This window comes from Phasianus colchicus, chromosome 13 (genome assembly GCF_987193195.1).
Source record: "Phasianus colchicus chromosome 13, bPhaCol1.hap1.1, whole genome shotgun sequence".
NCBI lineage: Eukaryota > Metazoa > Chordata > Aves > Galliformes > Phasianidae > Phasianus > Phasianus colchicus.
The window spans coordinates 3751159-3763471 of NC_143448.1; the positions used below are offsets into that span (position 1 = coordinate 3751159).

General features: G+C 38.7%; 1 protein-coding gene across 2 annotated transcripts in view; it reads left to right on the plus strand.

Annotated features, from left to right (window-relative positions):
- Positions 1-12313, plus strand: part of LOC116243646 (dipeptidase 2-like) — a 47330-nt gene that overhangs the window by 16408 nt on the left and 18609 nt on the right. The gene's annotated exons all lie outside the window — the stretch shown is intronic.

Here is a 12313-nt window from a genome sequence, read left to right on the forward strand (position 1 = left end):
CTTTTTTTTTTTAATCAACAAAATAGTGTTTATTATTTGTTTCAGTTTTTAATGTGCACACGTAAGAGCATGAAGCAATCTGGATTGTGGTGCTGTCAGCATAAAAACCTGAAGAAGTCTTAGATTCAGCATCTTGCTCCTGCCTCTTTTTGGTTCTTTCCAAATCCCTTAGTGCCTCAATATTCACGATTCTTGTAGATCCACCTGAGCTCAGTTCAAGAGCATTTGCTCTGGAGAAAAAAAGGCTCAGTCTCAGTAACTGTGAGCAGCTGTAATATTCACTGCTAGGGAAGAGATGGATTATTTTAAAAGATGTTTCATTAAGGATTAATGGCTTAGTTTCTATGTTCTGGATACTTGCATATAGAAAAAGTATGCATACTCTAGAAGGCACTAAGCAACTTGTTTTTGATAGTCTGTTTCCTTTTATTTCTGAAGACATTCTGTGAACCCTACAGGCAGGAAGGAGAGAACAAAGTTCAGGCAAATATTAACAGTACTTGCACAGAGATCTATGCTTGCACTGTAGCCCCTTGCATAGAAGCATACATGTTTTTGTTTTCAATGGTTCCAAGTTTAGGGACTAGATCAAATTGGACCTCTCTAGCTCCTATGAATAAGGAGATTAGGGTGGAGGGAGTCCCTTAATTTTTGAAACTGCAGAAACTGAGAGCTACTGTGACTTGTCTCTTGTTGAGAGAAGAGGTAGTGTTGCCTTATTTAGCCTGCTCGCATAGTCTTGTTTAAAACCTGTTGCAAAGCCAGGCTCTGTATTCCTCCCACATCTGCATGCACCCATGGTTTTGAGGTTGGTTCTGGAATGAGATGGAAAGCAGACAGTGAGAGATGCTTAAATTGCAATGGAAGATGTATCTACCTTTGTTGTGTGCCAGTGGGTGGATCGCTATGGCTGAACCAGCCACCTCCAGACAGCGTCCTCTCTCTGCAACCAGGAGTTTCCACCTGCACCTCTCCGTGTCTTCCGCACCCCAGCAGTTCTGCTTACTGAGGCATAGCAATTCAGACACTGTTAAATATTGCAGTCTCACAAATCTGTTTAGCTGCTAAGATCTGTGCTCTCAGCTCGCAGACAACTGCTTCAATGTACAGGTTTCAGGGACCCCCCACGCCCAGCGTTATGCCGATGATTCGAGTGCCATCTACCGGCATTCCACCTCCTTCACTGCTCGCAGATCACTCCTGTGCCGCTCTGCGCTCTTGCTCCCTTTCAAACATTCTCTCCATCCAGTCGTTCAGTAGCTAACTTTATCTGCTGATTTTGTTTGTTTAGTGCAGTCATGCTAGAAACTATTATTTAAGAAGAACCCACAGCAATCAGAGTAAATGCATGCTTTTCTTTCTTATATAGGATTTGAGCAGAATAATAAGCAATCATAACACAAGCGGTTTCTCCTACAAGGGGTTTGAGACAATAGGAGGAGGAATTTGCATATAACCTGCAGAACAAAAACAGCTTTACAGATCTAAAAGCTTGTACAGCATGCTACTCAGAAAATAGGAATAAGACAACACAATTCTGCTAACAAGGAGGAAAGGATTTTAGAGTTTGTCAGATTTAAATGCAAAATTTTTCAAAAACCTCCGGAGTGCTGGTATATGGTAACTGTTGAGTCACGGCCTGAACCACTGATGGAGCACCTGGGGAAAGGACCCAGTCAGCCCTGGGAGCACAGATGAAGGCAATTCAGCTGTGTGACCAGGAGTGGTGGGGCCTGGCTGCACCTCTCTTAGACCTCATTTAAGGGCTGACTGCTGCTGGGGAAGGATCTCTTTCTGGGGGTCCCTCCTTGGTGAAGCTTTCCCCTGCAAACCTGGTATCTTTTGATACGGATGAGTAATCTTCTTCCTTTACGGTACTTTTCTGTTGTGCTGATCTGTTATCGCATGTTTGTTGTTGTACTATTCCCACTGTACCGATCTGCCCAATTGCTACACCTTGCAAAATGGGTGTTCCTGGCTTTTCTATCCCTCTTTAGAATACAATTCAGGTAATTTAAAAAAGAAGGTAATAAAAATACAAAAAAGCTCTGCTCTGTACTGCTCTAGCGTTTCTAGATTTCAGTGAGAGTTGTGACTGGGGAAGGAAGTGAAAAGAGTGTGAATATTCTGGATGGAAAGCATTATTGACTTGCAAATCAGGTGGAAAAGCTCATCTTGTTTTCAGTGGTGAACTCATATACTGCTAGTCTGATTTCAGGTGGATTATGGCTGCTGTGGGAGTATTGCTGGCTGGTCTTACTTGAAAGGAAATAATTTCCATTGGTTATTTACGCATCTTTCAAAAACTTATCCTGAAACTGTGGTTACTGTGACATTTAAAAGTTCCAAAAAAGGCAAAGACTTCTGATTTGCTCTATCTGCTATTTCTTAACTACTTGAAGTGGTCTGATTCTGACAGTGTGATATTCCCCATCCATGAGAATTCACAGCCTGAATGCTGTGGTAGGGAGCTAACCCTGTGTCACGGAATTAACTAGATCAGTTTATGCCCGTGACAGGGGGCAGTAGGCCCCTGCCCTCCTCACCCCCCACCTGGGCCCAAAAATGGGAAGGAAGGGGGAAAAGGAAAAAAAAACAGCGGCAACAATCTATGGAGGTAAACTTATTTTACTAACTATGATATCGGAATACAAAATAATACAATATAATACAATCTAATTGAAATTGAGACTAATAAATCAAATAAGATATGAGAGAGAGTTCCCGAGACCGAGTCAAACCTGAAAAAGCTTGGAACGGCTAGGAAAAAACCCTCCAGCACCCACTGCCAGGCAGTAAGAGACCGTCCCCCCCCGGAAGGGTCAGATCCCGTGACTTACGTAATGTATAGGGATAGGTACGTAGAATTAGGGCATTAACACTTTGATTCCAGTACACGATGTTTTGATGTGGAATATTGAAAATCAAATAAGCAAAAACCAAAACCATGACACCCTGCTAATGCATAAGCCATATCTATTAGTCCAGCTAAATGGAAGAGATCAAGAAACTTTAAGTGCTAGAGCACAAATAACAAGGGAAGATGTAATGTCTGACTTGCTAGCACCATTCATGTGATGTATGGTGTTGTAAAATCCTAAGTACTTGTACTTGAAATCCAGAAACCATGAAATCAGTGTGAACCAAGCAAGGTGAAATAGCTCTACAAATTCTGCTGTTCTTTAAAAAAAATTGGCAGATATCACCTAGATCAAGACTGAAATGGATTCCAGATGCAGTTACCTTTATATGAGTTGATTTGGGGCTAAATGAGAGCATTGGCCTCACATGAAGAATCGCTCAAGAGGTATTAATAATACCTCTAATAAAGAGGTATTAGAGGTCTTGTAGAAGTATGACAACATTGGACCTCTCTTAACAAATTAGCACTCCCACAGTTGGGAGAATAGAGGGAGAAGTCTTCATTGGGAATGAGGGTAGGAGGAAAAAAAAGCTAGATGGTAATATTGAAATGGTAACATTTTTAGCCTATGTAGGTACAAACCAATTTGTCCATTTTCTGATTGCTAATGGATGCTTCAGCTCCTAATTACTCTGAATGCCATGTTGCAAATCACTCTTACTGGTTTTGTAATTGTGCTCAGCTTTTTGATACCTCTGCATTAGCTCTCTAATGCTCTTGATTTTTGAGTGAAAGGAGGCCACTCAAGCCTCATATGGAGCAGAAGTCTTACTGTCATGCTTCTCTCTTTCTCTGAAGAAAGTAGATTACATCTCAGACCCAGATTCATTTAAAGGAAAACAAATAGGCATTCAGCCTCAAAGATCCAGTTCATAGCCTAGAGTTTAGCATCTGTCTTCATATACTGCGCTCTTCAGTAAGGTGACTGGGGCCAAAAAGTACATTAGGCTGAGGGATGAGCTATTTAGATGTAGCTCCTAGGAAACAGGCAGTGGTAAGTCTGAAGAACCTGTGCTTGGACTGTAGCAGTCCACTCGTGCTCTCAAGTCTGGTTGTACCCTGGTGAGAGGAGGTGCAGTATCCATTCTTGAAGAATGACTTTGCGATAGGCAGGAGGTTCTGCCATGCTCTGTATACACTGGCCCAGAAAATGAGTCCAGATTCAATTCCTTTCCAACCCGCATAATCCTTTCATGAAAGAACTGAAACATCCCCCAGATGTGTCTCCAACTTGGACTGTGAAAATGTCAAAAATAGTATGGTAGGAAAAGATAGAAACATGAAAACCTCAAAACTCTTACTGTACTATATCATAGTGTGTGAAATAAACTGGAACATCGGGGTAATGAGGAGTCATTCTTTCTCACTTTTTAATCTTGGATAGCTGGACAGGAGTTTGGTCAATAATTGCATGGTTTTCACGAGACTGCATTTGTGCATGAAGGGGAGCTTTCAGCGCACCAAAAGGACTTAGTCATACAGCTAGCTGAAAGGGTACTATGCTGCACTTAGGCAAGTAAAGTCTCAGTTGTGATGATGAATCTTGCTTCCTTTTGAGGAGTATCAACTAGACATGAGCATGTTATTGAGCTATAAAAATCTTTTCTGGTAAAAAGGATTTAGATCTAAAGCAATTGAGAAGACAGCTCTTTCATTTTAATTGATGACAGTTTCCAGCACAGCTGCTGAGCCCTGTGATGTTGCAATTGAGACAGTACAATTAGGTCTTACAACAAACTGAGGTTTACTGATTTTTTTTTTTTTTGCTAGATCAGTTTGTATTATTTTTCTCTTTAATAAGATTTAAAACTGGCACTGTTTTAATAGGGCTATAGCCTGTTTTTTTTGGCTATACATTGTGTTACTTACGTGTTGGCTGAACTTTGAGCTTGTCGAATATGCAGTCAAGCAACAACAGCAAATCAAAGCATATTTTTAAATGTTAATATAGGCTAAACACCGAAGTTGTGATGAACAGGAGGGTGTTCTGTGCTCTCTATTTCCAGCCCCACAAAGAAGAGGAGAGTTGTAATAATCCATCTACACATCTACCTCAAAAACATACTTCTGATCAGAGTCTGCTAATTATCCCTTGTTCTTGTGCCTTGTTTCACTTCACTCTCTAAGCTGTCTTCTACTGCCTTTCAATACTACTTAGCATAGACATGATCCTAAATACTGTGAACAAAACTCTGAAAATATTCTGATCTGGCAGATGTTCTTGCTACATTTCGGTCTAAAATTTGCAAGGAACAGGTGTGAAGTAAATATCATTTCTTCAACTGATTAGGCTGTTGATTTGTTTCCTCAGGTTAAATAATTGTATGTAAAATTCTACCTGATTTTTTTCTTATGATTATTAACATAATGGCTGATTTAATGGAAGGTACTTGGAACTATAAATTTGTTTTGAGTTGAAGTCTTTCAGCTGCACTGATCTCATGATATTGCCCTTCCCGATGGTGTCAATCTTGTGAGTTTCAGGTTTCTCTTATTCATTTTTTTGGGTTGTGAGAGGAGCTGAAGCATACTGCCAATTTGCTTTCCTATAGATTTATGGAACAGCCTCAGTCTAAAAACCAAATAAACAAACAAAAAAAAACCCTATTTTTGTTTTGCCCTGACTTGAGGGTACTGCTGAATGTTTTCCTATTCTTCATTTCATGGCAATTCCAGATTATGCACTAGAAATGACTTAGTTGTATTTTATGTAAGTAGTTTATCTAATTTGCAGGTATATTTGCACATGAATTATGCCATGGAGCTTAGTCTTTCTTCCCTGAGGGTAGTAAGGATAGAAAGTATCTCTAAAAATTTCATAGGAGAGCCTTTAGGACATTCAGGCCACAGAACTAAATAGTCTGCATGCTTACTGCCCAACTTGCTTAGATACAATCGCTGAGTGCAGGCAGTGTATTTCAGAGTAAAGACAAACTACTGCTTGGATAATGTAGGGTGTGTGAACATATGTTCCTGTAGTGGTGAGGAGACGATTCCAATGTGAAAGAATATTCTTGGATATATAAGAAAAAACAAAGGTAGGTATTCAGAAACTCATGGAACAGATTAATAAATAATAAATAAAAGCTAACTTTTACATAATTACTACTTTAGGTGACCAGGTAGATGTACCTGGTCACATTCAAACAGTTGTGTTTAAGACTGCACCTGTAGAAAGCTTCAAAAGCTCTGCCTTTCCTCATTCTTGGAGAGCTGTTTTATGATGACTTGTAAAGTCAGTCTCCAAGGTAGAAAATGATGCTGGTAATAAACAGATCACACTCAACCTGATGCAGATCAAGGAAGCAGAAACATTTTGTCCAGTCTTCCTCTGAGCAGACTGCCATACAGTAACTAAAACAACAGAGCTTGGCAAAGAAATTATTATCAGTTATCTCTTGAGGTACTCTTTCATATTCTATGCTTTGATTAAAAACTTTTTTTCTAAATGCTAGAACATACAATGTGCTAAAGAAAGGAAATATATGATAAAAAGCTGAAGGGTCTCAATAATGCTTGCATGCTGCATATGCTATGTTAAAATACCTTATCTGCTTTTTTTTCTTTAAAGCTGAACTATTGCACGCTGGGCATACAAGGCAGACACTGCTTTTTTTAAAAAACTTTCTCTTACTCCATGTTTTCTGTGACTTGAATGTTTGGTGTTCAAAACTGTATTTTTCATAGAATGTTTTGGAAGGGACCTTAAAGATTGTTTAATTCCAACCCTCTTTCATAAGCAGGGTTGCCAACCACTAACTCAGCACTAGATCAATTTTTCCAGGGCCCCATCCAACCTGGCCTTGGGTGCCTTCAGGGATGGGGTATCTACAGCCTCTCTGGACAGCTGTGCCAGTGTAAAAGATTTCCTCATAATGTCTAATCTAAATCTCCCCTCTTTTAGTTTAAAACCATTCCCACTTGTCCTATTGCTTTTTGCCTGTGGAAATAGTTGGTCTCCCTCCTGATTATAAGCTCTCTGAGTAGTGTAAGGCCACAGTAGATCTCCCTGGAGCCTTCTCCATGTTGAATAAGCCCACCTCCCTCAGTCTTTCTTTGTAGGAGAGGTGCTGCAGCCCTCTGGCCATCTTTGTGGCCCTTCTCTGGACCTTTCCAGCTGCTCCACAACTTTCTTGTGCTGGGAGCCCCATGCCTGGATGCAGTGCTCTGGATGGGAGAAGAAGGAAACAATCATTTCTCTTGCCCTGCTGCCACTCTTCTTTTGATATTACCCTGGATATAGTTGGCCTTCTGTTGTCCTGCATCAGGTTTTTAATCCAAGTCCTTCTCTGCAGTTGAACTTCATGCTTTGTTTGTTTTTTTACTTCAGGTTTTTCACTAGCAAGAAAGGCAAGCAAAATTTACTTTGATTTGCAGTGAAGATTTTAAATTCAATGAGGAATATATGCTCACATTAGGGAAAGTTGAGTAATAACAGTAGTACATCTGGGCTGATTCAGTCACTTGGAGTTAGATATTCTGTGAGGTTACAAGGGGGTGTGTTTTTATATAAGTTCTATGTTGTTGTATAAGCATGTAAACAATCATGTTATTCACCAGTAGGTTTGAATTACATAAATTTGCATTCTTCTCTCTACGTTTCAGGAGATCCAGGAAATGTGGAAAGTAATTTCTCAAAAATCAGTATTACTTCAAGCTATTTGACATCTTCTAACTACCACAGTGTATGACCCAGTAGCCCAAGATCTGGTTTTTAACATTTAACTTTCAGGTTATCTACTTTAACTGTATCTCTGTGACCTGAAATCTGGGTACATTTTTCTGTAACTTCTGTTGAGTGCTAGCAGAAATATATCCAAGCTGAATAGCAAACTAGAAAGATGAACTGCTCAGCTGATGTCTTTAGTTGACTGAAGCCTTTAGTAATTCTTCCTTTTTGATCAAGAATCAGTAACAGTATTTTTCAATTACTTGAGGCTATGATGATGCTCTAGATATCCATAGAAAACTTTTGCTATGCTGATGATTTAGATGAAAAAATGAAATTAATGCTCCAGTAAAAAAAAAAATAAAAAAAAAAATAGCTTTAGCTAGATACTTGGCAAACAAGGTACTATGGGCTCTACTCTGTAGGCAATGGAAACTTAAAAAGTGCAACAGTTCATGATTCAGACAGTGGCTTTTTTTTAGGGGGCATCACAATTACACAGTTGACTGTAAGCAGTAGTATGAAGATAATTGGCTCTCTGTAAATTGAAGCATATGATGCCTTTAACTTTGCACTAAGCACTTCAGTAACCTTTTTTGAAACAGTTATCTGGAGTAAATACTGATGATTTCAGTGTCTCCTAAGTTGGCTCAATGATGGGAATGAGAAGGCAAGTCTGACTGAACACACACCTCTTTGTGTGCTGCTAAATCCTTCACATGACTTTTTCATGTCTTCCTTGCTGGACAGATAGATGTGTGGAAGATGGAGTATTTACAATCAGCAGTAAGTTACTTCTGCCTCACCTAGAGTTTACAATAAAAGTCAGACTGCTTCATTTGAACAGTCAAAAGCAGCGTGTCCATGCTTTGCTTGCAGCCATGCAGTTTAATTTTTGATGAGGCATGTAGATTTGTTTGACTAAGCTTGCTGTTTGTTTATAACCAAACAACTGAGTAACAGATCATGATCTTGGCATTAAAAGAAATCATACTGGATTAAAGTTAAAATCATTGTGCATACACTGTTGGAGATATACATTAAACTAGATCAGAAGTACCAAAATTATAATAAACTTTGAAACAGGATGCTCACTGATACTTTTTACTTTTTAGGTAGAAAATAATAAATGTGTTCTGGCTTGTTGTCTTGAATCGGATGACACATGCCTCTTCCTGTGTGTTTCTGTTGTTTTGTACACAGCTCTTTCACAAACTAAGTGTGGTCAAAGTGGTGTGGGTGATATCTCTCATTCTATCCTTGCAAAGAAGAAAAGAGAATCCAAATCAAGATCTTTTATGTGATTATTTGTAAATGCATATATGATTCTGTGCAAAGTGCAATCAAACCCCAGTGCAGGGTGCAAGGAACTGTTCTTGTGTTGTGAAAGCTAGAAGGAGAAATTCACCATGGACAAGTGGTCCCCTGTTAAATGCCAAATTTATTGGCATTTAGATGAAGGAAAGTGAGAAGCTATTACAATTCCAATGTAGTTTATGATTTGAAAAGTAGATTCTTCTGTGAATATCCTCAGATATCACCATGGGAAGCTTACTTACACTAAGGTCTGTTCATGAACCTCTTTTTTTCATGTGTATGTATTTACTTGTCTTACCTGGTTAGTTGTTAATTAAGATCACTTGCTTGATCCATCTCCTAACACTCCTCTTTCTGTAACAAAATGCTGTCAACTAGCCAGCCTTGGAGCATGACAAAAATTCTCCAGTACTTGTCCTGAGTAAGTCCTGGTCTCTTGCTGTGCAAATAACACTTAGTCACTCCTGACCGCACCACTGAATGTTGCTTATTACAAAAAGAGAAATGTAAGTGTCCATGCTGTGTTTTAATGTCATCTTAGCAAATAGGTTTCCATGGCAACTTTATCTTGCTGCTGCAAGGAAGCTCTTTTTCCAGTAGAACCAAAGAAATTTCCTAATCTACAGCCTTATTAATACTACTGACACTGTCCTCAATTAAAGTAACCTGTTCTTAAGCACAGTATGGTGTATAGATTAAAAAGTATCTCAGAAATAGTGAATCTCCAGAGGGCAAATTTTCTGATCTAACAAAGAGGCCCTAATACAAATGTGCTTTGAGTTTTCTTAGGAATACTTTGAGAAAAAAAAAAAAATATATATATATATATACACACACACATATGTTTTCTTTTTTACATACAGCTATGAATGCTTAAGAGTACATTTATGCCTCACATCAGATTACTTTTGGAGCATCCTACATATATTTCAGTGAAAGCACAGTAGGAATCTACTATTTAACAGGTGTTTGTGGTATCTGTAGCTGTACTGGAGTATAATGAGGTATAGCAATCTTTGTTAGATCTTCTGTGGCCCTACTCTAATTTAGCTTACTGCTCTCCATTGTCCTGCAACTTCTGCGCTTAGCTAAGTGACATGGTAAGTAAGTAGGTCACTCTGAAAGTATTGCCTCCTATGTCACTGCTAAAAAAGCACCACCTACAGCCTTGCTGTGTTCACATCCACCGTTTGGAGTCCATGAACTTTCAACAAGTGTTGATGAATATCAGTGGGTGTCATTTTCTCTGCATGGTGGAATTTAATTCCACGCTTTTGTTTACTACACGCTTCCATGTCAGACTGCCCTCTGCTGCCATCTGTCATACAGCAATAGCAGTGGTGGGAATATTCAGTCCCTACTGCTCTACTACCAACATCCACCCCTAATGTTATGGGCCAATGTAATAAACTAGAAGGTATTACTTTCAGAGCAACCCACAGACCCTGTTGTGGGAGGATCCAAATACTGTTTGTCTTTACTCTGTGTGTATGCATGTGTGTGTATAAATACAAAAGGTTTTGTCAAGAATGAAGATTTCGGGGTTTGCTCTTGAAACTGGGAAGACGCTTAGAAAACCTTAGCTGCCTCAATTTATTGTGTTTAAGTGAAAGGAAAAAAAACAACTGCAAGTTTCTCAACATAATGTCATGCTCACCAGCATCTTAGAGTAAATGGCTTGGCTTTCTCCCTGGAATTAATATTTGCACAAAAAGTTAATGGAACATACACAGAGTGTTGTGTTAAACAGTAGAAAGAAAACTAAAGAAATCAGTACAACCTAGATTCTTCCAATATCCTGGAATGTGCTGACAAACTTGCAGTTAAAGATGTCTGTATGAGGGAGCTGTTCTGATAAGTTTTCTGGTAGAACTGCCTGATTCTTAAAAGTGATTTTTTTTTTTCTCTGAAAGTACTTGGCTAGCTGTTACACACAAAGAGGGTGAGAAGGACAATATGTTCAGCTCTAGCTTAAAAATGGGTTTGCTTAGAGCTAAATGTAATTTTTCTTGTTAAAATAATGTAATCTACAATTAATACTGCATACAACTTCAATTATGTTTATGCAGAAATATATTTGTTATAGTATATTTTGTTATGTCTTGGTAGCACAGTTTATAATAACTACAACTTAGAAGAACAAGTAACAAACAATAAGCTTGAATACATTTGTATGTAAGAAAAAATGTCAAATCATTCTTAGACTGAATGCTTGAAATGCTTACTATTCTACTATATTTAAAATAAATGAATGAATAAATACAAAACACACTGCCCTTCCTTCCACCACAATCCACCTGTGGTTCTGTGACAATAGGTGTGAGAGTACTCTGGAAATAGTCTTAAGCACCAGCACACGCTTTGACTCAAAAGTCATCCTAACTAATGTCCTTGCTGCTGATAGCACAACCTGAGCTGCTTCAGCTGACGTAACACTTCTGCCCTTCCTTAGCAGTGTGATCTTCCATTTCCCCAAAATCATCCTGAAGTACATAGAAGTAATATATGTATTTAAGTAGAATATAAACATCGCTTGGGCCAAGGCACAGAAAAAATATTCAGTGCTGTTCCCAAGAATATAGTTTAGTTTTCAACATTGGAAGCTTCAGGCTAGAGCTGTATTTCAGAATTATACCAGCAGAGCACCAAAACCAGTATAACTGCTTCCAGTCAGAGAAGTATAGGAAGGAGTAAGGAAGACTCAGGCTTCTGTGAAGGCCAGCCTGGACATATTTTGCAGATTAGGGACAGCAGTGATGACTTACAGGAATTCCCCAAAAACTCAAAGCAAAATCTCAAACTCAATTTAAAAAACACTTTTTACTAGGTGGCAGAAATGAAGACTAGTAGACTCTCATCCTCTTGGGTTTTCTTACTGATGTCACAAGGATTGGCTTTTCTCAGAATTTTGTGCTCAGATGTGTGCATGGCAGTGGAGCTTGTTGCCCTGCACAGCTGTGGGTGCCTGAATGTCACAAGGAGTTGCTGCTAATTGAAATAGATGTGGATGGCTTTGCTCCTAATTAAAAAAAAAAAAAAAAAAAAGTGTGAAGTGGAAGAAATAGAGCTTTCTGAATTCTGCTTTTGAACAGGAATGTGTGTATAGAAATCAAACCAGAGTAGGAAATGATTTTTCTAAGTACTTTTTTTCTAGAATGTGTTTCAGGAAGTCTTTAGTTATAGTTATACTAAAAGATTAAATGTCACCAACAGCTTCTGTTGTCCACGGACGTTTTGTGACCTTCATAGAAATGACATACAGTCTTGACAACCACCTATCTGTCCTTAGATCAAAGATCAGATTAGATTTCCATTGGGAAGTGCCTGCCACCTTGTGGCAAGAACTTTTCCTTTTCTTCAAAACGCATTAAGCTAAAACATATAAAGCAGGAATGTACAGCTAA